We start from the raw sequence: 27,190 nt of genomic DNA on the forward strand, positions 1-27,190 counted from the left end.
TCAAAATATAGAAGAAGAAATGGGTGAAAACCTTGCTGAAATGATGACAGAAATCTTGGCAGAAACATTAGAGATAACTAAAGAGAAGATGATGGATGGAATGGATGAGGTTTTTCGTGTCTACACAAGATATGTGATGAGAAATAAACTGCCAAGAGAAATTCATATCAGATTTACTAAAAAAATAATTAAATCACAAATACTGCAGGTTGCAAGATAGAAAACACTGAACACTTACAAAGATAAAGAAATAGTGGTACTGAAACAGGTACCGAGAAGAGTGAGAGAGATAAGAAGAGAATATTTATTTTTGACCAAGATGTTATTTAAGAGAGGAATAAATTACAGATGGCTGATACCAGAAAGTCTCATGTTTACCTGGCAGGAACAAAGACACAGAATTGATACAGTTGGAAAAGCTGGGTTATTCTATCTGGAATATTTCAGAGGAAGGGAGGAAGATACAAGAAAAGAAGAGAAAAATGGATTTCTGTCGAAGAGATTAAATATGAGAATAATTTTAGATACATTAGAGTACTATGAGGCACATCCCAAAAAACAAATGGCTTTGATGTTTTTAGATGCACAAAAAGCTTTTGATAATGTGAATTGGAATTTTATGCTGCTACAATTGGACCAAATGGTAAAAAGGCTTTGGTAAAAAAAATTACTCAAGCCATAGAAACGATATATTGTAAACAAACTGCAAAGGTTATGATAAATGGAGAGTTAACAGATTTTATAGATATAAGAAAAGGGACTAGACAAGTCTGTCCATTGTTGCCTCTGGTGTTTGTGTTAACACTGGAAGTGCTGAATAGGAACATCAGAGAAGAAAAAGAAATAAAAGGAATGAAAATTAAAAAAGAAGAATATAAATTACAAGCTTTTGCAGATGACCTAGTATTCATATTAGAGGATCCATTGGAGTCATCACCTAACCTGATAGAAAAGATAGAAGAGTATGGGAAAGTAGCAGGGTTGAAAATAAATAAAGATAAAAACAAAGATTTTAACAAAGAACATGTTAGCAAGATGAAAGAAAGAATTGGAGGAAGTTTTGAGGATTCAGATCACAGATAAGGTTAAGTATTTAGGGATACACATAACACCAAGATGTAGCACACTTAAGGAGGACAATTATCTTAAACTCAAACAACAGATTTTGACAGACTTGATAAAATGGGAAAATTTACAATTATCATTGATTGGGAGAATATCTCCAATTAAGATGAATGTATTGCCTAGAATCTTAAACTTATTCCATACAATTCCAATCAGACTAGGAAAAGAATTTTTTGAAGATCTAAACAAAATAGTACTAAAATATATTTGGCAGGGAAGAAAACAAGAATAAAACTTAAATTGCTACATTTGAAATTAGAGTACAAGAAGATAAACAATTTTATATGATATGGGATTTATTTTATCAATGGTTAGATAAAAAGACATGGCAAAGAAATACATTAGCAAACTTTAATAATAAAAGTTAATAGATTGATACAGAGTACAATATAAAATATATAACCATTGGATTAATGTATAAGATTAAACCATAATGAAATTTAGAATATCTTGTATAGAATGATGGAAAATAGTTTAGTCAAATGAATGATTAATAATTGATATTACATAAGCATAAGTTAGATTGATAAGGTGAGAATTTATATACTTGTGAATAATGGTTAAAAAAAAAGGTAGCACAAAAGATTGTAACCAACTGACACACTGTATGTATATAATTGAAAGAGGGTTTTATGTTTTTATGTTTTGTCTGTATGTTTGTAGTAAAAAATTAAAACTTTTTTTTAGAAAAAGAGCAGTACATACCTGTTTGTTGGTCTGTGTTGTTGTTGTTTTTTTTATTCTGATCATAAATTATTAGGACTATGCAAATCTTGGATGAAGTGGTTTTCATACTTCTAAAGAGTGAAGCAAAACTTTGTATCCTCATTGATTGTCTCCTCTGGCCCATATTGTTCTGATAGTATAAGACATAATATTAGATATGCAGAAAAAGGCAGTTTAATCAACTTTAATCATCTTGCATAGGCAAATACCTGTATGTTTCAGTGAGGTGAATAAAGTTGCCTCCATTATAAAATGCTGTGTTAAGGTGAATGTTCCTAGCTTTCTATAGGCTGTATATTATACTTATGAAAAATTAAAAACAAGGCATGCATATGTACTGTATATAAAAACATATTGAATTAAATTAATGAGAGCCTGCATTACAAAATCTGCTAGTCTGAACGTCTTTAAAAAAAAAAATAAGTGTATTATTTGGTTCACCCATTTCCAGCACATAAAACAGGACATAAATCTAATCTGAGTGCTAACATTCCTAAATTATTTACCTTACTTATTAAACTTACTACCATGTTCCCTTCCTCTAACAGGTCTAGGTATCATGGCTTGTATCCATGGTAAACAAGCATTTAAACCAATTATTATATGTGATTTTTAAAGTAGCAACCTGGCAATAACAGAATATTATAACTAATTGACATAAAGCTTAATTGAAAAATTGTACATGGAAATTGTGTGTCATCAGAGATAATAGAAGAATGAAAAGTCACAGTTCTCATATGCTGAGAGTAGGACATTTATTTTTAGCATCATTAATTATATATTTACTCTTTGGGTGTGTGTGTGTGGGGGGGCTTATCTTGAAGCATGTGTGTGCATGTAATTCTCTTTCTTTCCTCCCAAAGAAAATAGTACAGTTACAATTATTATTCTGAGTACATGTTTACAAGCATTCTACCGAAAACTAGAAGCTTACCTGCTTTGGCAGCATTGCTGGGAATAACAGATAAGGAATCCTTTCATAAAGTGACTGTTTCAGTTCCACCAGTCTTTATGAACCATTTAAATGTCCTTTTTTGATGTTTCAACAAGAGAAGCTTACAATGACTTAGATTTGTGAAATAAATCCAAAAACTTTGCTAATAACATTCTGAAGGCATATACATACAGAGAGAGATCAGTTCATTCTTGTGTTGGCTTCTTCTATCAAATCTATATAGGAGCCAATTCTTTATGGCAGGGGGGATGAGCTGCTCTGTTTCTGTTGACTTATGCTGCTGATAGACAGTAACATCTTATCTTTTGCTGTCCGTGATTCCTGGTGTGTGTGTGTATATGTGTTTGACAGGAGAAGCCAACACAAGAAAGACTGAGTCTATGAATGAACTGATCTATCCAGGAATTACAGGGAACGAAACATTCACACACAATCCCTATCACTAACTATATATTTGTTTTTAATTAATCTAAAACATTTAAAACTGATGGTTTTTAGATCTATGTATCTCAGACAGTTTTTAGATCTATGTATCTCAGACAGTTTTAAGTCCCCCGGAACTAGAAGTCTAAAAATTAATGTTTAAAAAAAGATAAAAAATGTAAATTTTCAAATTCAATATAAGAAATTTGCCTGTGCATGTCAGTTTACTCATTTCAGCACAGTCCATAATTTTTAATAACTTCCTCCTGAATAGGTATTTTGTCATTTTTCCAATTCTTAGCAAATACAATTCTAGCCACTGTTAAAACATTTACAATCAAATATTTCAATTCTTTATTGTATATGTCTGGTATGACTCCAAATAAATAGATCTCTGATTTAAAGTCTATATGTTGTTTTATCATTTTTTTCCAACCATGTGAGGATTTTAGTCCAATATTTCTTTGCGTCCGAACATATCCACCACATATGGTAATATGAACCAGATATCTGATGACATTTCCAATATTTATCCGATTTATTTTTAAACATTCTTGCAAGTCTCCTTGGGGATAGGTTCCACTTGTAAAACATCTTATACATATTTTCTTTATATGCAGTTGACATTGTCATTTTATAATTTTGAGACCACATTTTTTCCATTTTTCTAAACCAATCCCATATCCAAATTTTTCCCCCAAGCAATCATCATTTCTTTAACTTGTTTCTCCTCCAATTTAAATTCTAATAGATGTCCATAAAGTTTTTTAATTATCTTTTCATCAGTACCCATCAAATTTTTATCTAAGTCAGTGAACTTATCATATATACCTTCTGCTTTAGAGTCTTTATCAAACCTAGATTGTATTTGCAAATATGAAAACCAATTCATTGTTACACCTGTTCTTCCAACGACTCAAGTTCACCCTTTTTTTTCAATATCTCACCATATCTAACTGTTTGTTCCTTTTTAATATTGGATAAGAAAAAGCTTCAATAGTTGATATCCATGTTGGAATTTTTAAGTAATATTCTCTTTTTATCTTCTCCCAGTTCAAAAACAATGCCTCTCAAATATAATGTCTTCGAAAATACCCCTGTGATTTAGTTCCCTTATACCAGAAAAGGCATGCCATCCCAACAGCAAGGAACAGCACTGTTCCTTAGTGTTATCCATTCCTTTACCCACACCAAACTTGTTGTCTGATAATGTAGCTCCCAATTGGGCAAGGCAAACCATCCTCTTATTCTTGCATCTTGTAACAGTTTTAATATTATTCTTGCTTTTTTACCCTGCCAAATATAGTTCAACACAATTCTATTTAAATTCTTTCCCTAATTGAATAGGAATTGTCTGGAATAAATATAAAACTCTAGGCAATATATTCATCTTAATTGTGAATATTCTCCCAATCAATGATAGCTGCAGTTTTTCCCATTTTATCAAATCTGTCACAATCTGCTGTTTGAGTTTAACATAATTATCTTTCATCAGTGTACTACATCTTGATATAATATGTATCCCTAAATATTTAACCTTGTTCCTGACCTGTATTTTTAAATTTTCTTCCAACTCTTTCTTTCAACTTACTAACATATTCTTTGTTAATATCTTTGTTTTGTCTTTATTTATTCACAAACCTGCTATTTTTCCATACTCTTCTATTTTTTCTATTAACTTGGGTACTGTTTCCAATGGGTTTTCTAATATAAATACCAGGTCATCTGCAAAAGCTTGCAATTTATACTCCTCCTTTTTTAATTTTCATTCCTTTTATATCTTTTTCTTCTCTGATATTCTTGTTCAACACTTCCAATGTTAACACAAACAGCAGAGGTAACAATGGACAGCCTTGCTTTGTCCCTTTTCTTATATCAATGGATTCTGTTAATTTTCCATTCACCATCACCTTTGCAGTTTGTTCATGGTATATTGTTTCAATGGCTTGGATAAATTTGTTACCAAAGCCCATTTGTATCAATTGCAGTAAAAGAAATTGCCAATTCACATTGTCAAAGGCTTTTTGTGCATCTAGAAACATCAAGGGCATTTGCTTCTCAGGCTGTGCTTCATAATATTCCAGAGTATCCAAAATAATTCTCACATAGTCTTTGATTTGCCTCTTTGGCAGAAATCCATTTTCATCAGTATGGATAAAATTATTTAAGTATCCTTTTAGTCTTTCTGCCAAAATTGAAGCAAAGATTTTATAGTCTGAGTTCAATGGAGATATAGGTCTGTAATTTTTAACTTGCTGCAGGTCTGTACCTTCCTTCGGTATAAGTGTAATGTATGCTTCTGATCATCTTTTTGGTATTCTTTTCTTTAACATAACTTCATTCATAACTTCTAAAAGATAAAAATTCAATATTTCCTGAAAAGTCTTGTAAAATTCCGCTGGCAAACCATCTGGACCTGGTGCTTTCCCAACATTCTGTTTTTTAAGGCTTCTGTTAATTCCATCTTTGTTATATTTCCTTCTAACATTGTTTCAATGTTTTTAGGTATCTGAGATAGGTTCGCTTTCTGTAGATATTCCTTAACTTTTTCTTCTTTAATATTCTCTTGATTGACAGTTTTCCATAGTAGTCTTGTATATTTTTTTCTTCTCCTTATTTCCATAGTAAACCTGTCCTTTATTTATCAATTGACTAATCCTTCTTGCTTCTCTTTCTTTTCTCAGTTTATAAGCTAGCCATCTGCCTGGTTTGTTTGCATCTTCAAAGTAATTCTGTTTGGCATTTTTAATTTTTTGTGCTAATTCTTCCTTTTCTATTAGTCCCATTTGATGTTTAATTATATCCATTTTATTTTTAATGTCTTTTTTTTGTGGGGACTTCGGTAATTCTTTTTCCAATCTTTTATAGTCATCCTCTAATGTATTAAATGTCTTTTTCTGTTTTATGTTTCTTCTCCTAGTATAATCTATTATCAAGCCTCTTGTGTAGGCCTTCATCATGTCCCAGAGATTCTGTAAAGATGTATCCTCTTTTCTATTTTCTTTGAAGAAGAAAACAAGTTCTTCCCCTTTTTTCTGTTTAAAGTCTTTTTCTTTTAATATCATATTATTTAAAGTCCATCTAGATCTCCTCTTGTATCCTTTCCAAATAACTGAAACTGGATTATGATCTGCCCAAGTGCTTGCTTCTATTTTAATCTGTTGTACATTACTCAATAATTCTGCTGACTTCCATATCATATCTGTTCTAGACCAGGATGTGTGCCTGTTTGAATAAAAAGTATACTGCTTACTTTCTGTATTTCTCTCTCTCTGTGCATGTTTTAAATTAAATTCTTCTGTTATTCGAAGGAAGGATTTTGGTAGTATCTTTCTAACTTTCTTTGTTGTTTTCTGCATTTTATAGTCCAACCGGCCATTAATTATTCCATTAAAATATCCCATCATACAAATATTAACATAGTCCATTTCAATTATTTTTGTATGTAATTTTCTGTAGAATTCTTCTTGTTTATCATTCAGGGCATAAATCGCAATTAAAAGTGTTTTAATGCTGTTATCCGTTATTTCCACCATCAGAATCCTTCCATCATCATCTGTGTATATTAATTCTGCCAAAATTGTTTCTTTAATTATATAATACGACACCTCTTTTTTTGTATTGTGCCAGCGACGTAAATAATTTCCCAAATTTTCCTTGATTTAGTATATATTTATGTTGTTTTTAATATGTACCTCTTGTAAGCAGATTATATCAAATTTTAATTTTTCTAATTTGTGAAATACTTTCCTTCTTTTAGTAGCCAAATTAAGTCCATTTATGTTAATCGTAATCAATTTTCTTTAATCCATGTTAAGCTTTATAAGAAGGTTTTATTGCTCTAGTAGATCTCATTTCTCATTGTTCTCTGGGTTCACTGCCTACTGCACCTTCTTCTTTTTCTTTTTCAATTACTGCTATACACTCCTCTTGGAATTCAGTTAAGAACTCTTCTTTTCTTGTATCCCTTCCTTTGAAGTATTTCAGATAGAATAGCTCAGCTTTTTCAACTGTGTCAATTCTGTGTCTTTGTTCCTACCAAGTGAACAAGAGGCCTTCTGGCATCAACCATCTGTAGTTTACTCCTCTTTTAAGTTACTCTTTAGTCAAGAATAAATATTCTCTTCTCATCTCTCTTACTCTTCTTGATATCTGTTTCAGCACCACAATTTCTTTGTCTTTAGTGTTTTCTCTCTCACCACCTGGAGTATCTGTGTCTTAATAATCTTCTTAGTAAATCCAATGTGAACTGCTCTTGGTAGTCTATTCCTCGTTGCATATCTTGTATAGACACGAAACACTTCATCCATCCCATCCATCATCTTTTCTTTGGTTATTTCCAGTGCTTCTGCCAATATTTCTGCCATTATTTCAGCAAGGTTTTCACCTTTTCCTTCTTCTATATTTTGAAATCTTAGATAAAATTCTGATTTATCTATTTTCCATCCTAATGGTTCACATCTGCCCTTCTTGACATCACTCAATCAAATATCAATTTCTCCAATTTTCTTATCTCTTTGTATATCTTCTTCTTCAATTTTTCTTAAAATCTGTCTTTATATTTCATCATCATCTGTTGAATATTTTCCACTTTCTCATCTGTCTTTTCATTTTTTTGCTCAATTTTCTGAATTCCTTGCATAATCATCTGTAATGTCACTTCCTTCTCTTTCTCTTTTTCCTGTTGTAATATTGTCTGTATAGATCATTGTCCTCCAGATGGTGAGGGGGTTGGTATCGAAGAAGCTTGAGCTGTTGTCTTTCTACTCATCTTGTAATGCTTATCTGTAAAGAAAGAGAGAGAAAAAAAGAAAAAAGGAGGAAAAAAAGAAAAAAATGAAGGCAAATAGTTGCCACTCCAAAGGAAAAAAGGAAAAAGAAAGTCTTCAGGCACTTGTATACCTTAATCCAATTAGTTGCAATGGTAAATGTAAAAAGTAAAAAATAAAAAAGGGGGAATGCAGAAAAGAGAAATATTCTATACGTTCCTTTTAATAAACAAGAAGAAAACAAAAATAAAAAATTTATGTTCTGGTTCCTGGTTTAAAAAATTTAAAAAGTCAAAATCCAATTAAAGAGCAAAAAAAAAAGCCCAACTAGTGGGGGAGGTAGAAAGGGAGACAAAAGGTAAAAAGCAATTCTAATATAAAACAAGCCCCTGTCACCAAGTATCCAAGGCTCTTCGATAAATCAGCTTAGAGTTTTTCACTTCAATCTTCTTTCTTTCAACTTCAACTCTAGACTCCAGCTATCTGTTCACAAATGAGCACCTGAATAAAAAAAACTGCCATGCTCATCTCTACCTTTTCCAATACAAAGCTCAGAGTCCTTGATTGTAACAAACTAGTGAAAGAAAGAAAAAGAAACAATGTATCCAAGCCTCTGGGCAACAGTGCTACTTATTTTCCTTCACTTTCACTTCCCCCTCCTCAATCTACAGCCAGGAACTAAAAAAAAATTAAAGTCTTTCCCCCTTTTTTTAAAGGGAGAAAAATAAATCTTAAATCAAGCAAAAGAGTCTTAATCACAAAAGAATTTTCAAAAGGGTTGCTTAAAAAAAGGAGAAAGAAATACAAACAGAAATAAAAAGATTAAAAAGTACCAGTCCAGCTTAAAGTTAAACAGCCTTGCCAAGTTCAGAATTCCAATAAAAAGGGAAAAAAGAAACTTCCACTTTGACAATTAATCACACTGCTTAAGCTCTTTTCTCTTCACTTTTAGTCCACTTTAATTTTTTCTCCAAGAAATAATAAGTAAAAGTTCATCTCACCAAAATGACACACTTTCTTTCCAATCTCTTCCGTTCTGGAGCTGTCCCAGCTTCAGCAGCTTGGAAGGCTGCCTCTCTGCCACTGGCAAAAAGGGCTTTTCCTGGATCAACCAGGGACTTTGCGGTGTCCCTGGGATCAACAGGACATGTCCTTGTCAATCACTGTCTCTACAGGATGGCTTAGGTCCGTGGGGACTGACCAGCAGCTGATATATCAATGGTGATCTTGGAGGATCAAGATCACCTGTAGTACTGCCACGACACCAGCTCCACCCTCCCTTTATTTTTCCCTAAATACAACAATAGATTCATTCTGTTTAGGATTACAAGGGTGATAAACAGTCATATAGTTATTTATCTGAAATAGGATCTATAGATATGCCACTTCATATTAACCATCATTATTTACTTTCAATGCCATTCAATATTGTTAGCACACATTTTACCAAAAATCCAATTTTGATTATTTTTATGCATAAATTTCTTAGAAATTTAATGACTGATCTGCATATTTTTTTTAAAAAAAAATCTGCTTTATATTCCAAAAGATTTATTTTACTGCTATTATTATAATGCTTTAAAATAGCAGGAAATTACATCATAATTTTTTTGATAATAACCTGCCTGAAATTCAGTTTCAAGGCTAAAGTATGTTCTGGAAGTCCCACCTCTAATCTAACAGATTTTAAATATTCACCTTTGAATGTCTGATCAACCTTAGAACTATCTAACTTTCTTGGTAACTATTAATTGCACAAAACAACTTTTATTGTTGCTGCTGATGCTATTCTACTCTTCATTTTTCACTTGATTTCCCATGGTAGTTCATATTATATCAGGTCACAAAACTTAACAGGGTTTACTAATCCCCATCTGCTCATATCATATCTTGTTTGCAAATGAATTGGACACCAAATATCAACATTCCTGTGATACATGAAAATTTCACTATCTGGCTGCTCACCTTTTAAAAAAATCATTGCATACAAGCTTTACAGGACACGATGTGAGCAATTTCAAATATTTCCAACCTCTGATTTTCAACTGGTAGGGAAATTAAATGAACAGGTGCTTTTTTTGCCTCAGAATCATAAGCTGAACATCACCAATATATAACCAAGGGACTTTTACAGTGTCTTCCTTTCCTGTTTTTCTTATCAGCATATGCAACTAAATGTTCAGCTAGCATAGCAGGCAGCTCAGCTAAAGTTTGGTTAATGCAGTAATGCCCTTAAGGCAGCTGTAGAGCTGTCAGGGGTGACATAACTTAATGCCTTTTTTTGCTAGAAATGGTCTTCTTGCTGCTGTTGAACTACTCTGTCTATCTGAGAATATGAGACTTCTCTTGTTATTTTTAAGGAAGTTTCAACCTGATTTATTAAGTTTGGTTGCAAGAAAGCTGAGACAAGGTTTTGTCTAAATATAAGTTTAAAATACTGGTCAAATAACAGGTTATTTATTCCATCTAGTACACATTAGCTACAATTTTGATTCCTGACATTAATGTAGTTATGGAAGAATAAAGAATGGTCACAATCTTTATCCTAATGGGAACAGGCCAATTTATCTTTTGGCTTCAAGTGAAGTTGGGGCAAAGAATGTTAACAGGAATTTTTAATAGGAAGTAAATCCTGACATCCTAATGCACGTTGCATCATTTCTATATAAATTGATTTGTGTTGGTACCAATGGATGATTAGCCTTAAAAAAATAATTAGAATACTTGATCTATGATTCTGTTTCTCACTTTAGGCCACTAAAATAAAAAAATATTGGAAGTAAATTGTACTATCTATTATGATTAGGGGTGAATGAAGAATTCTTATGCATTGTTCCATGCACAAGTATTACAGTACCTTGCAAGGGGAAAGGGTTCATCATCTCTATTATTGCCAGTATCTGAAAATGGCAAACTTCTGATTCAAAGGTGATCAAACAGTATTGTGTATTCTGTTTATGAGGTCAGACATATCCCAAGCTTGATAGTTCCCAAATTCCAGGAATTTCAGCAGATACATTATTCTAGGTAGTTTGTAAATGGACATGAACTTCTAGGATTTAGGTTCTACTCAAGTTACATAGATTAAAGATCGTGTCTGAATATAAATTTAGCCATATGATTGTTACTCCAAACTGTACAATTTAGCTCTTCAGATCATTGAATAATACAGTAACATGATTTCTCAGATTTAACATTTGACAAGAAATATCCTTCAACCCCTTTTTAAAAATCAGCATGAACAAACAGATAATAGTTTCATGAAAATCATTTGTTGATGTGCTTTTCTCATTCGTGAAACACATCCTGTATCCTCAGTTCAAATGAATGTGAGCAAACATAACCATCCAAATTAGATTTACATTAACTGAAATTTTGCAAAGTCCTTATGGGTTATTACTTCTAACAACTAATACAGTTTCTTTTCTCTATTTTTTCTACTATATTTAATTTATTACTTATTATCTATAATTTTATATGTTAAAGTACCTGATACCCATTTTTTTCAGAAATATGATAGTCTTAGAAAATAAGATCAAATTTTCTTCAGTCTTTTTAAAGCTGATTACCTCCCATTCCCCCAACCTATGCTTAGGATATGAGTAAAGCTATTCTGCGGAAGCATTCTGGTAATAATTTAAATCAAGAGTACCAATCAATTTATTAATTAACTACAAGGGTTTAACAGTGTTTGAAATTTATTATTATTATTATTTTGGATGCTATTGAATTAGTTTGACCCCTGGCGACTGTTTTCTTGGTAGCATTTTTGTAAGTATAATTGTTTGCCATTGCCTTCTTCCAGGGCAGAGAGAAAATGACTGACCCAAGGCCACCCCTAAGAGTTTGTGCCTAAGGCAGCCCCAGAACTCATGGTTTCCTGATTCCTAGTCTGTTTCCTTAACCATTATACCAAACTGGTTCTCTAGAGATCTGAATATGGGTAAGATCATATGGATTTCTGTCTTAAGATATGTACACTGAAATCGGTGTACAATATGTCTAAGTACTGAGTTTATATGTTTAAAAATTAGAAAATATTTTCTTTTCCCAATAAAGAAAATATGTATTACATATTTCTTTTCCCAATAAAGTACTTAGTTGTTAATGGCTTCAGACACGATTTAGCATCAAGCTGAAATGACACTAACAAGAACACAATATTAGAAAATATCTGTACAAAGGAAAATAATGAACAAAGATAGTAGTTAATTTTCAGCCATGTATCTGAAGTAGCCCCATCAGCTCCAATACTTATCAGGCATCTGTGAATAATAGAAATACTATACTTCTGTGTTAATTTTTCTGAAGCTGTAATTTCTGTAATTTTTCAGGTCACCTTTTTTCCTTAGGTATTTTTAACATCATTATTATGTTAAAGTTAATGCAAGCCATCAAGAATATGGACAAGATGCTTGTAGTTGTATGGTCTACTGCATGTTTTCTTTGTAAAAGGGATTTGAATAAGTTCATTCAGGGAATGATGAATGCATCTTTGTGTGATGGCCATGTAAGGCCACGACTGACTTTTAAGGTAGTAGTGGTCCACTCCTTCAACTACTATCAAGTGTTTTATCAGACACAAATGTTACTTTTTTATCAGTATGCTTCAGAAAAGAGTGGCTGGGCAGCATCACGGGATAAAAATAATCTTGATAAAAAATAATCTGGTTTTCTGTGTTCAGGCCTGCTTTGGGACGGAATCAACTAATGGATGAACTCTTGTGACAAAGAGGCACAGTGAGCAGGACTCTGTTGATCCTGCTTCGTCTCTTATTAGTTTCCAATATTGTTGACTGCAATGTTGTCTAGGACCATTTTTGTAAATTCAGAACACTGTATAACAATTGTTCTGCTCCTGCTTACATGAACAATCTCAAGTTTACTTGACTCTACATGCTGGTAGCAATGCCATGATATGCCACAAGACAATATTTTGTGCCCTGTGACATTTTTGTATTTTCCGAGCATGATCATCAAACATTTTAAATAACAAACATGATACAGAGCTCTACTTTTACATAATATCTAAACAAATAGTTTCTGTGAGTGATAATTCCTAGATTTGGAAAATGAACTTTTCAGTGACATACATTCCCTGTTAAAGAGCAGATAGTCCTTTTAGGGATATTTGTGGAGTTATCATGATCACTGGAATCTCAAATAACCTTATAACCTGGCTTCAGCCTATAGCTTCAGGTGTAATTCCACCTTCACCTTTTCCTGGACAGGAACAATTACAGTTATTCATATGCTAGTAGCCCCACAATTAGATTACTATAATGCACTTCTTTACACTTGGTTTGAAAGCCAGCATTCTTACCTCATGTGAAGTGGAGCTACCAATGGGATAACTGAACATATGTATGTTATACTTTTGATTAAGATATATATATATATATATATATATATATATATATATATATATATATATATATATATATATATATATATATATCTTGACACCAAGAAGCTTGAAGATACACACACACACACACACACACACACACACACACACACATATTCTTAAGTTTTTGTGGGTACTTACATGTATGGCATCCAGCTTTGTTCGGGTATTTTCCCACGTCATTGTAGTGGTGCTTTTAAAGTTGTAGCAATGTTTCAGCAGAATCTCATCTGCCATCATCAGGCTGAAACCACTATAAAAGCCTGACTCACAGATGAACACTATACAGAAGCCTGATGATGGCAGATGAGATTCTGCCAAAACGTTGCTACAACTTTAAAAGCACAACTACAATGACGTGGGAAAATACCCGAACAAACATACATACATACACACACACACACACACACACACATATGTATGTATGTATGTATGTATGTATGTATGTATGTATATATGTATATATGTATGTATCTTCAAGCTTCTTGGTGTCAAGATATCTGTCAGTTCGCCTTTACAAGAAGAGACTGTCAGCCACTAAAATCAAAGGAAACTCTGAGTGCTGATAGCTAATGAATGCCATCTGTTATTGATGTTTACACTTAGGCAGGCCTTCCCTTCCACTCTCTGGAATACGTTATTCCCTAAGAATCAGGGGCATTCCCTTTACTTCCCTTTTCAGTTTTGTTGGAAGCCTTCCCAGAACCAATGCTAAAAATTTCTTTCCCCCACCCTTTCCAAATGAATATACTTTATTATATAATGTTGTACATATTGTTTTATTCTTATTCTTATTTATTTATTTATATGTATTATGTATTTCATTATTTATTATTTGTATTGTAGACTATAGTATTTCAGTGAGCTTGAGCATATGAAGTGGTATGCAAATATATGAAGGAAAGAAACAAATATAACTTACTAGTCTAGAGCATTTAAAATTGTTCCGGTTTCAGGGAACAAAAAGAATATTATTATCTTTTCTTTCATACACTTCATATTTTCAATAATGATAATATTAAACATTCAAATTATGTGCTTAGTCATGCAAGAAGAAATAGAGCTTCTCTCTTTGAGTCATCCATATGCTTTTCAAAGCTTGTGTGGATATTTCATAAACTGTTCCAGGTGTTTCCTATGTGCATTTAGAGAGTCATATTCCTTTTCCCAGCACTGCAAATTAACTTGTTCTAATGTTTTGTGCAGGCCTATTTTGCAATTCTATTCTCTCCTCCACATTATTACATACTTATTCACATTTTAGATTTCAGTTATTCACTCATTAATTTGAAAGCATTAGTTATGCAAGAACAAATAGCTGCAGATGAAAATTATCTCACAGAGAGCTGTTGATTCATCTTATTGTTATTTCCATTTGATAATTGGCTAAATCCGACATTGTATGCCATAAAGAACATTTCGTGTACTTAAGTTTAGTTATACTGTTTATTTATAGTGGACATTAATAAACTCCACCCAAAAACCAACTAAGCAATAACTTTTATTTACAGTTTACACAGAAGATTGGTGTTGATTTTAATTCAGTTACTATAATTTGTGCCTTTCTTGGAAGTACTTTACCTACATAAATCTAAATTGGATATCAGCTATAGTTGTCAAACAGACTTCGTTGAAGATGCCTTTCAAAATATTTATTCATGTGAACATGACTTAGTGTAATCGTGTTTCAATACAGATATATACACAAAAATATTGTGAAGAATGCTTTTCTGATTCACAATTGTACATTTAATGATGCATGCATAAAGTAACTGTCATAATATAAATAAAATATTCTACTACATATAAAAATATCAAATGATGTACTCAATACTCCCCAAACAAACTTCGATATAGAAATGTTTGAATATTACATGGCAACTAGTAAAAATGCTATACACAATTTTGCAATGAATATTTTCTATAGGACATAGGCTAATTGCCATTCACTATTAATAAACAGTTTAAAGAGTTAATGTTATTGCAGCCTCAAATAAAATTACATAAATGCATCTTGTGCAATAACACCACTTTGTGTTATACTGTACAAACCAATTAGTACCATCTAAATCCATTTTTTGTCCAAGTTGGCTGCACCAAAATTAATTTTATTATTCTGAAAACTTGTTTTGTGGTGAGGTGGGAGGTGGAATCAGATAATCAATCAAGGAGCTATTAAAAACCACAATTATGTTATTTCAAAACTATAATTTAAAAGTTTGGTTTTGCTTCCTGACCAATCATTGATTTTCTAAGGGAAATATATTTCAGTTATGATAAAAACCCCAACAAATCAGAGTGATGAATAAAATATATATGTTTAGTTCATCCCACCATATATAGCTCATATTGTGAGTTGGCTCATAAGAAATATTACATAGCTAAAAATTTACACCATGCTTTTATAATCATGTGGTTTGAAATAATAAATAATTTGCATTTTATTGACATTTCCAGTATTTAAAGCTGACAAAGAGTACATTACATTTTATCATGTAAATCTAATCTGACAATTAAAAAAAAAACCCTTTTGCGATCTTGTTGGCAATGATTGCAGTAAATAAAATAAGAAATGCTAGGCAGAAAATTGATTGTTTTATCTGCTAATCCTTTTTTAGAAGAAGTTATCTAGGAAGCATTTTATCACAGCATGTCCACTTTTTGCATTTTACATACATATGTACATACATACATACATACATACATGGGATGCTAATCTTGCAAAAAATAAAATAAATAAAAATCTTTCCTACATTCTTTATATGGTAATGTATAAAAAAGACTTATATCTGTTTCATTCTTTCTAATCTAGCCAAGATTTAGTTAATATGGCTGTACAAACTGTTGAAATTGTCCCAGTTCCCAAGAAAACAGCAATTAACTGTATAAATGACTACACTATTGCATCAGTAGTGATGAAATGCTTCAAAACACTGGTTCTCCAACACCTTAGGACATGCCACCAGACTTTGACAAACATCAGCTTGCCTACAGGGGGAACAGGTCAACAGACGATGCCATCACTCCTGCCTTACATTCTGTAGTGAGCCATCTGGAGAAACCCGGAAACTATGTCAGGATGTTTTTCATTGACTACAGCCCAGCCTTCAATACTATCCTGCCGAGCATCCTTATCAATAGACTGAATTTAGACTTGGATTTTCCCTCTTCCATCTGCGACTGGATCAAAGACTTTCTGAGGGATCCACTACAAACAGTGAGGGCTGGGTCTGTCACATCCACCCCGCTGAAGCTTAGCACTAGCTCCCTGAAGGGCTGTGTGCTCAATCCCTACCTGCACTCACTGTACACACATGACTGTGTATCATCTGACCCATCCACTGTGATCATTAAGTTCACAGATGATACTACCGTATTGGGTCTCATTACAGGTGGAGACAAGATAACATAAAGGGGGAAGGTTCAAAGTATCCTCATGGTGCCTAGAAAACAACCTGCACCTAAACATCAGCAAGACAAAGGAGATAGTGTTAGACTTCCAGAAAAAAAGAGAGAGGAACCCGCCCCAGTTTACATCAAGGGGGGTTGTGTAGAGAGAGTTTCCTCCTTTAAATTCCTGGGAGTCTACCTCAGCGAAGATCTTACCTAGAAAATCAGTACAACCCAAGTGGACAGAAAGGTCAAACAAAAACTCAATTTCCTTAGGGTCTTGCGAAAGAATGAAGTGTAACAATGACTGATGACCTCCTTTTACTGGTCTACAATAGAAAGCGTCCTCACATATTGCATTATGGTGTAATATGTTGGCTTGACAGATGAAGATAGAAAAACATTACAGAGAGTGGTGAGCACAGCACAAAACATTGTAGATTGTTCCTTGATACCACTAGATAAAATCGCTCGGGCTCACTGCCTTAGAAGAGTGAGGAAAATTCTCAGGGATGACTCACATACTGGTCAGCACTTCTTCACACTCCTACCATCAGGTAGGAAATATAGAAGCATAGCCAGCTGCACCAATAGGTTGAAGAACAGTTTCTAGCCGTGGGCTGTCAGACTTCTGAATGGAAAATAACTTCATGTCAACATCATATGACAGATTTACAGGGCCAGCGTGTTGTGCAACAATGACACATAGTGTAATAAGATAGTGTAATAAGGATTGGGTTAGGGACTTCTGTCCTCACTGTGAATTGTGTTGGGAGGGTTCCACAAAGGGTGGCTCAGCCAATCTCATTGTACACATGTTATACTCTTACAATAAAGGTAATAATAATGAAAGAACAGCTGTCTCTTATTGAAGATCTGGCATAGTGAAAAAGGAATTTACAAGTTGTTTCCACATTAGGTGTGCTGGGAAAATGTTCAGAAATCGCAACTGTGTTTCTGCAATTCAATTTGAGAAAACTCTCAAGCAACCAAACCTTGTGGAGAATGGACTGCCTCAGGAGGAGGGATGCCTTGTTTGAGCTAATATGATTTGGGAAGCACTTCTCTTGAATCTTTGCATTAATTCAGTTTGAGTTAAATTCAGAAGCTTTCCTATTTCATTATGGCAATGGACAGTTCTTTTTAAGATTTTCAAAGCTGTGGCATTTTACTGTCATAAAAGAGAGGGAAAACAATGATTCCCCCTTGGAATAGAAGAGAGGGGAAAGCATCAAATGGCCATTAAAATATTAATCATAAGAGAAAAGAGGACATGGGTTTGGAAAAACAAAAGTTTCAATGATATTATAAAGGGACTATATACTTGATTTTACATGTATTTACTACAGCTAGAATAGTATATGCTGAACATGGAAGTGTGATGAGATCCTGACAGATGAGAATGTAATTAAAAAAATACTATAATGTGCAGAAATAGATAGACTAATGCTTACTATTAAGGACAAAGAAGAAACTAAATACTTTTTGACATGGGACTCATTTTATCTATGGCTAGACAATAAAAACAGAAGTTAGAAAGAAAGGGACATAAAAAGAATAAATGTTAAAATGAAAATTTGTTAAAATTGATAAACGAAATATTGTTCCTACAGTATTAATGTTATTGTGATAAATGTTATTGTAAACACCTTGATTACGATTGCCTAATAGCAATTGTACCCAGACAACACATTGTTTGATTGAAATGGATTTTTTATATATTACATTAATAAAACAAATAAAACTTGGAAAAAAATAAGAGAAAAGAGGAAACGAGTTTGGGAAAAACAAAGGTTTCAATGATTGGAACATAGGATCAGTTTTCGAATTTTGGCTGGAACGAAGAGGAGGATGAGGAAGATGAGGAAAGTATTTACTAGCTCCAGCTTTTTCATTAGTATTTTGTAGGCCACAGTTAGAACTTTTACAAGAGCTATAGAAAAATGATGGCTACATCCTATCACTGTCCGTAATTCAAAGAAAATAATGAAGTATCTTTTATATTTCACTTTTCAGGAGAGAAAAAGAGTGTAACACAAACTCTGAGAAAAATCCATCTATTTCTCAAGTATTTGGTGTGTCAAAAATTCAGAATAATATCTAGGTATGTGAGTCCTATTGGCAGCGATAATTTTCATATAGTTAGGGCAGCAAATTTGGGCCAGGCTTCGTAGAGCCAAAAAGTTTCCAGAAAGCAACTTGAAATTTACTTTTCAACATATGAAAAACCCAACACTACAACTTCATAATAGAAATGGAACTATTAGAAAGCCAATAATAATTGGCCCTAACTTTTTTTAAAAATCCAGGTCTCACATTGAAAACCATTTTCTTTTCTGTTTTGAAAAAGTGAAGAAAAAGATAATGACATTCCTGTGGACTCAGTTGGGAGATTTTAAATTTCCCAAAGTTGCATGACCCTCTTTCTCTTTCAGAGTGTCATAATTTCTCCAGTGTTTTATGTTCAGAAATATTTTCAGTCTGGTGGAGATACTTGTATCGAACAAACAAACAAACAAACAAACAAAACAAGTTCTGCCGATTCACAGCAATAAAGAAAATTCAACAGTATTGCAAAAGGGAATTTGAGAATAAGATTGAAAAATAGCTGTTTTTTTTTCATAAAGAAAAATGATTTTTAACATTGGACAATAGATTTTTGTCATTGTACTAAGACCCTACTCCTAAAGAACCAATGTATGGGTTATCTTATATACTGTACACCATCTACTCTCTTGTCTATCTCAGCATCCAATCATGTTCAGTTGTCTTATTAACAAATGACTTTTGAATTATTGCATTCTGGCTAATTTGGATTGTGCTTATCAGCACTGAAAGAAGTGCAAATTGTTCCAGATAGAGAAACAAATATAACTATTTTTAGCTTATCACATACACCACTTTTACTTGGCATTCTAATAACAGGTGAAGGAAGAGAAAGGGCAGGAATAAACTCTAATTAAAAATTGCTTAAATAATTGAGCTATGTGTTATGGAAGAACACTGAGATGATGGATGGATGCATAATAGATAGATAGATAGACAGATAGATAGATAGATAGATAGATAGATAGACAGACAGATATGGATGGACAGACAGATAGAAAAAGAGTGATAGAGATACTGCTTTGACAAGAACAGTAGGCATGCTTCTATGTTTATCAATTAATTACTTCTTTAATGCTGACAAGAACCTCCTATCCAGGTGCTGTATATCATGTGTATTTGTTTCATTTGTATGCATGCATAAAATATCTCAATAATAGTCTAAGAACACAACTGATAACTTAGGAACATTACAGTCATGTATGTGAGGAAGTTCCTAAAATAGCACAATGAAATATCAGTTTTAAAAAGACTGCCAAGTTAAGTTCGTACATTCTGCTTATATTGAACTTCAGAGCATGCATTATTTAAAGCAAAAAAACAAGAGTGCATAGCACCTCTTTCAATTAACAAATTTTATTAAAGGACCGAAGCAGTGGTAGGATTTAAATAATTTAACAACTGCTTCACCCAGGATCAGGTTGGTTGTCATATTTGAAGTTAATATTCTACGTCCAGCATTTACCCGAGTGTAGCCAACTCTGAGCTACATAATTCACTGTTACCCTTGATCCTGCTTCCCCCACCCCACCCCTCTGGGTGTATCATCCAATGAAACACACCCATAGCCAAGAGTCATCAATCATGCTCTCCAATTAGATTTTTTGTATGGTAGAAGCTTCAGTCATCTAATCAGTCTTTGAAGAAAACATGAATGGAATTTACTTTCGATTCTACACTGCTGTCTGCTCTTTGAAACTCCCCCCCCCACTTCTTTCTGCTGTCAACTATAAAACGTGTATACAAATGTTTTATGAGGTGACAGAATGATTGAAAAAAACTAGTTTATTGTTAAATCATATTTTCTTTCTTTCTTTCTTTCTTTTTTGTCTTCATGCCATTTCAAACCATAGGTTTCATATTAGAAGTGTCTTTGAAATTAAGTAAATGGAGAAATAGAAGTTTGTATTCATAATTTGTGTTTTAAACTATATGCTGTTCGCTGAGAGTTCATTTCCTGCATGAAATCAGCAATTTACCTCCTCTCCAGTCAGATAATCCAGTTTTCAGGGAAAAATTAATCCAATGAATGAAATGACATCATTTCCTTATCTTCACATCCAAGTAATTATATCTGAAGTGTCTGTTATTTTCAGTTCAAGTGTAAGGGTTAAAATACAGTACAAGTATATGAACAGTACAATACACGTAATTTCCTGAGAACAAGGTTCAATGACTGTAATAAGTATTATTTATCCAATATTACCATTGTTCATTGCCTTTATGAATATTGAAATACTTATAAAACGATGTATGAGAAAGGCTAACTGTTATGAGGATATTATTTCCTCTACAAATAGTTTTTAAAAGGGGCTCCACTGCCTTAGAAAAATTCTCAAACCAATATAGGAAAAATGCTATAACTATCAGAAGCACTTATGCATATTAGGATGTTAGAATAAAGTATACTCTTTTTCTTTTCCTCCAGTTACAAAATCATAATAAGGTCAGACCTCACATATATATATATGTTTAAATTTACTAAAGAAGATTAAAACCTTAAAAGAACATATTGTAATACAAAGTAGGAACAAACAATGTCAAGCAATCTTTCATTTACCCTGACCCTCAAATGCTTTTTTATTCAGGAGACAATTATTTTAAAAAAGTGTAATTACTTATGTATATATTGTCTATCCACATACTCTATAAATATACTAAAAACACATATGTAATTAGCTTTGAAAGCTGAAATGTAGAATGACATAGTTTTGGAAATTGTTTGAAGAATATAAAATGATCTTAATAAAGAAAGAGAGCGTTTATAACAAATGACAGAATTTGAAATACTTACAGTAATATAGAGACAAAGACATAGGAGATAGGGAAGAGAAAAATCTAGACAAATAGATATTAAAATATGATATGGAGACAGAACAAATCAAAGACTATATGACCAAAACCTGAAATATCTGAAATATTGCATTAGAAAATCTGAAATATTACATTAGAATTCTGAAAAATTGCATTAGAATTCTGAAATATTACATTAGAAGAATGTAGAAAAACTCAGTAAAATTTACTCCAAGCTATAATTTTAGAGAAAATTGGAACAAAATGCTGTATCTGTGCAAATGGATAGGAGACTATTACAAAACATTGGATAACATGACTGCAGCAGGCCAGCAGTGCTGAAGCAGCTGCAATTTCCCAAATTTCATTATATTTGGAATAATGTATTCCATCGTTCTATAAGTTAGGCTTTTGTTGACAAAGTTTTGTCCTATGATGCATCTTTTCAGGTTTGTTAGTTATACTAGTTATACATTTTAGTAGTTATACAGATATATTGTTGGTATATGATTCTATAAAATTATCTACATCATTTAAAGCAAGCAAACTGACCAACAGCTAGTCAGCTGGAGATATATTGTGTCATCTGGAAATGTTAAAGCTATGTCTCAAGAACATCATAATCATGGTCAGCAAAAGATGGACTGTTGTTCATTATCTCTAAGAGTTTCCAGAAATAGTACTAGCCTGTATGTTTTGTATTATGTTTCAGAATTTGTATTTTTAGTAATATATTTCTATAAACATTAATTTTACAATGCATTTCAAACATATTTATTGGAACAGTAGAATAGTTAACAATAGATCTTTTGATATCTGAAAATCAGTTCAAGAAGTAAAGATCATATATGTTTGTACTAGAACCCTTAACAGTTACTGTACATTCTTAAAGGTATCCAGTAAGGGCTGGTTTTCAGTTATTTGGTCAAAGATTGAGAAAAAAATTTGTCAGTAACTTCTAGGAGACAATGGTGATGATAGAATGATTTACTGAATATATGCAAATATGCAGCAACTGATTGACTCAGTGTCTTAGCAAGGTTAGCAAACAGTTTCTCAACTACTTTGACTTTGCTAATATTAAATTTATATAGAAGAATCGTATTCAGTGTAGATAAACAACAGGTTTTCCTCTTTATATATTCTATGAATTCAATATTTTTCATTCTATCCTTCGTTTGTATTTGTCTTTTAAACAACAAAGCACATGTTTGAATAGATATGTGAAACACAGTAATTACCCTGGCAACAAAAAACATAACAAGAACATCAATGGTCACAATTTGCATTGCATGACCAATATTTTCAGTGCTCTTTATTATAAACATTAGATTGGCACTGTATTTTACCTATTTAGTTCACTCCCCTCACCTATTTTATTTTGCTAGGAAATGAAGGACACCCTGTAGCAGATTAGTTTCCAATGGTTGCTGATGATTCAAAATGAGAGATTAAATAAATGAAAAATTAGTATTCATCATGAGAGCTAAAACATGAGAGATTATTAAAAAATATTACTTGGACATAGGGATGCATTTAATTTTCATCGGATTGCATTTCATATTCAGTCAATGCCTTAGCCAGAAATACAAATAAGCACAAACTTAGGATATATTAAACTGCTAGGGCAATTTATTTTACTATTTGTTTTTATTAAGTAATCATGTGCTGCTTCATTGGAAAAGAAATAGCTTCTTCTAGAGAGAAGGTCATATTAGTCACATGCAGCAAAACCAAGAATTTTTCCATATCATTGAATTTATATATATATATTCTTATATATATATTCTTAAGTTTTTGCTGTTATTTATATGTATGGTATTCAGCTTTGTTCGGGTATTTTCCCACATCATAGTAGTTGTGCTTTTAAAGTTGTAGCGACGTTTCAGCAGAATCTCATCTGCATCATCAGGCTTCTGTATATTGTTCATCTGTGAGTCAGGCTTTTATAGTGGTTTCAGATTTAAATTTGGGGCAGCCTATTGCTGTGCCAGAATGGAGTTCGCTGTGTTCTGCTTGATTGGTGTTTCTAATATCTCCTGTTTGTTTTTTGGCTCTTTTTGTCTCTTGATTGGCTGGCAACATTGTGTTACTTTATTGGAGGCCTTTAGTGCAGCTTGGCTCCGGGTAAATGGATGGCTATCATTAGTTAGGAAGCTAGGTTTCATCTGGGTGGCTGGTTGGGGTGTGTTTGAGTGTCAGAGTGAGAAGCACAGAGCCGAAGACACAAGCCTGAAGATGATGAATGAGACTTTATCGAAACATTGCCTAGATACTGCCAATCTTACGCGGGAGAAAACCCGAATAACCAAAGATCCACATACAAATACCCACGAGAACCTCAGAATATATATATTATATATATATTCGCGGATATTTACATGTATGGCATTCGGCTTTGCTCGGGTATTTTCCAAGAAGCTACAGAAGCCTGATGATGGCAGATGAGATTCTGCTGAAACGTCGCTACAACTTTAAAAGCACAACTACTATGACATGGGAAAATACCTGAGCAAAGCTGAATGCCATACATATAAGTTATAAGTACCCGTGAAAACTTAAGGAAAATATACACACACACACACACACACACACACACACACACACACACACATATACATATACATACGTGTGTGTGTGTGTGTGTGTGTATGTATGTGTGTATGTGTGTGTGTAATTTAGTCCAGTAATAAGAACATGGTATATTCTGTGGTGGCAGAGTAGTTAGAATGCAGTATTACAGACCACAGAATCCTGACTTAGAAATTGTTGACTCATACTTCCATCCTTCAAAGGTTGGTAAAAATAAAAACTCAGATTATTTGGGGAAACATGCTTCCTTTATAAATTGCTTGGAGAGTGGTGTAAAGCTCTCCGAAGTAGCATATAAGTCTAAGTGCTATTGCTATGTGCAAAACTCTGAAATATTGAAGTATCTGAGCAAAGAAAGAATGAAAGAGAAAGATTTCTTAATATACTTGGTGAGTACGTCAATGAAAATTCTTAATCATCGTGATAGAATTGTCTGGAAGTTGAGTTATGGCAAGTAGACTTCTTTTCTTGTTGGTTCGAAAAGTTTCTCTGATCCAAGTATCTACTGAACAAGTTGGTTAGAATGGTCCCATATATGTGCTCTGGAGAAGTTTCATTTCTCTAGAAACTATTATGGAGTACATATATGGTGACCCCTTAACCTACTTGCTCTGACTGAAGAAGCTGTTTGGCTAAGCAGCTAAACCTTTTGAGTCCAGTTGCCATGATTCAACTTCTAGATTTGTTTAGTAGATATAATTGAGAAGAAGCCTATTCTTTGTTTAATCTCTGGGCCATTCTGTTGAATTTCTGGATGAAAGCCAACTTAGTTATTTCACAAAGTATCTGTCTTTGAAACTCCTTTGATAAAGGATAGTTAACTTGAGGTCATAGTATTTTAAAAACAGATGTTTCTATGCTGATTTTTATATATGGTCATTTTGTTGATCTAATAAAACAAGATTATTTACTGTATAATACATAACTGGGTTTATGGTAATACTGGACAAATTTTAAGATCTCAAAGACTCTCAGTCCTTTAGTTAATATCAGAATAGAAGCAGCCATTCCTGCCTCTGTCCTTAATTCTTTTTTTTTGTGGGGAAGAGCAAATGTTCTGACCAAGTCTTTGCAAGTAATGATAAGCCACTAACTCTCAAGTTAGAAACAAACTTTGAAACAGGGCAGGAAATCTTTTATTCACGTGGATAAACAAAAAAACCAAACATTATTAGTCCCAAATGACCCGGTTCTGGCCTAGAAATCCAAAATGCTTTCTGTATCCTAAAATTGAACAGTTGTCTGTGACAATTGGCCACTCCAAACCCCTACTATTTATTTCCCAGCCAAGGAAGGCTGCTTAACATCCAAGTCTGCTTTTCCTTGAGAGATGGCTTTTTGTTTTCCTTTGCTCTTCCCTCTTTTCCTCTTTGTGCATATGTGCATCTAGGATGGCACCCATCTGTTCCTCCCACTCACTCAGCTCAGGCCCTGAAGACAGCTGCCTCTTCATTTGGGGGAGGACAGAAGGCCCCAGCTCTGCCTCTGTCTCTGATGCTGTTTCCTTATCATTACAAAGGCTCTGAAGCTGGCCCAGGCCCTCAACCTCTTCCTCATCTGACTCTGCTGCTAGCTCTGCTGGCAGCCAATGGGCCACTACAGCAAGTTTGACATGTTGGGAGAACATATCTAAAGTAAACTTCTTCACACTTCTCCTTCTACCAATCTATCTTAGTTATTATTTAACACTTGCCTTACATTCTATGATCCACAAATGTTTGTTAATAAATATATTAAATTTGAAGTTATCACAAGATAAAAAAAGGTATAATTAGTTTTATTCTTAAATCCATTTGTCCCCTTCATATTTTTGACAATGAAGTAACATGATAGAAATGTTAGAAATTTTTCTGAAAGCAGGCTGAGAATGAAAGAATCAATAATATTTAAGTTTCCCTCAATGAAGCATTGAATGGCTGCAAATTTTTCTCCTGTGAGAATATTCCTCCTTGAAATTTAATGTTGAGTTGAACTTCATTTACTGTCACTCTGAAATTTAAAGAAATGTCACTGCATGGAGCATTACAAAATTATCTTTAATTGTATATGGCAACAAAGTGTTCATATACCATAAGTACTAAGAACGTCACCCTGAGACCTTCTTGCACACGTGATACCACTTCATCTTTGTCTGGTCCAGAATTTGTGCATCTTGTTGGCTCCCTTTTCTCCTGCAACACTGAAGGCTTTCTTGCTTTGGATCTACAACCACTTGGTAGCATCCCATTTCTTTTAGTCTATACCCAGGATGTTAAACTCGATTTCACTGAGAGCCATATCAGGGTTGTGTTTGACCTTGGGAGGTTGGGAGAAGCATGGCGGGGGGGTATGGCCAGCTCAACATCAGTCATATCGAGGCCACCTGTGGTAGTCCAGCTGTGGCTGGAGTGATCCATTGTCTCCAGCAGAGGAAGGTGAGACCGGGAAAGCACCAAACACCTGTCCTCCAGAAGAGCCTTGCCATCTGCTGGTGGCCAAGTGCTAAGGCAGGATTTTCCTTCCTTCCTTCCTTTTCTTCTTTTTCCTTCTCTCTTCATTCTAATTTCTTCTTCCTTCCCCTCTTTTTTTCCTTACATGCTCATTTTCCTTCCTTCTTTCTTTCTTTCTTTCTTTCTTTCTTTCTTTCTTTCTTTCTTTCTTTCTTTCTTTCTTTCTTTCTTTCTTTCTTTCTTTCTTTCTTTTTCTTTCTTTCCTTCCTTCCTTCCTTCCTTCCTTCCTTCCTTCCCTTCCTTCCTTCCTTCCTTCTTTTTCTTTCTTTCCTTCTTTTTCTTTTTCTTTCTTCTTTCACATTCTCTTTTCCTGTCCCTTCTTGGATGCTCAAATGCAAAAAGGAGACACATTCTTCCTTTTGTTTTGTTTTACTTTTAGTTTATTTTTCTAGCTCTCTGGCAGTGAAAACAGAGC

At 33.4% G+C, this 27,190-nt stretch overlaps 1 long non-coding RNA gene across 3 annotated transcripts in view; it reads left to right on the forward strand.

Annotated features, from left to right (window-relative positions):
* The window catches only part of LOC148125813 (uncharacterized), a 212,951-nt gene that overhangs the window by 116,836 nt on the left and 68,925 nt on the right, over positions 1–27,190 (forward strand). The gene's annotated exons all lie outside the window — the stretch shown is intronic.

The sequence above is a fragment of the Pseudonaja textilis genome, chromosome 4 (assembly GCF_049901715.1).
Source record: "Pseudonaja textilis isolate UNSWEBS1 chromosome 4, rPseTex1.2, whole genome shotgun sequence".
Taxonomy (NCBI): Eukaryota; Metazoa; Chordata; class Lepidosauria; order Squamata; family Elapidae; genus Pseudonaja; species Pseudonaja textilis.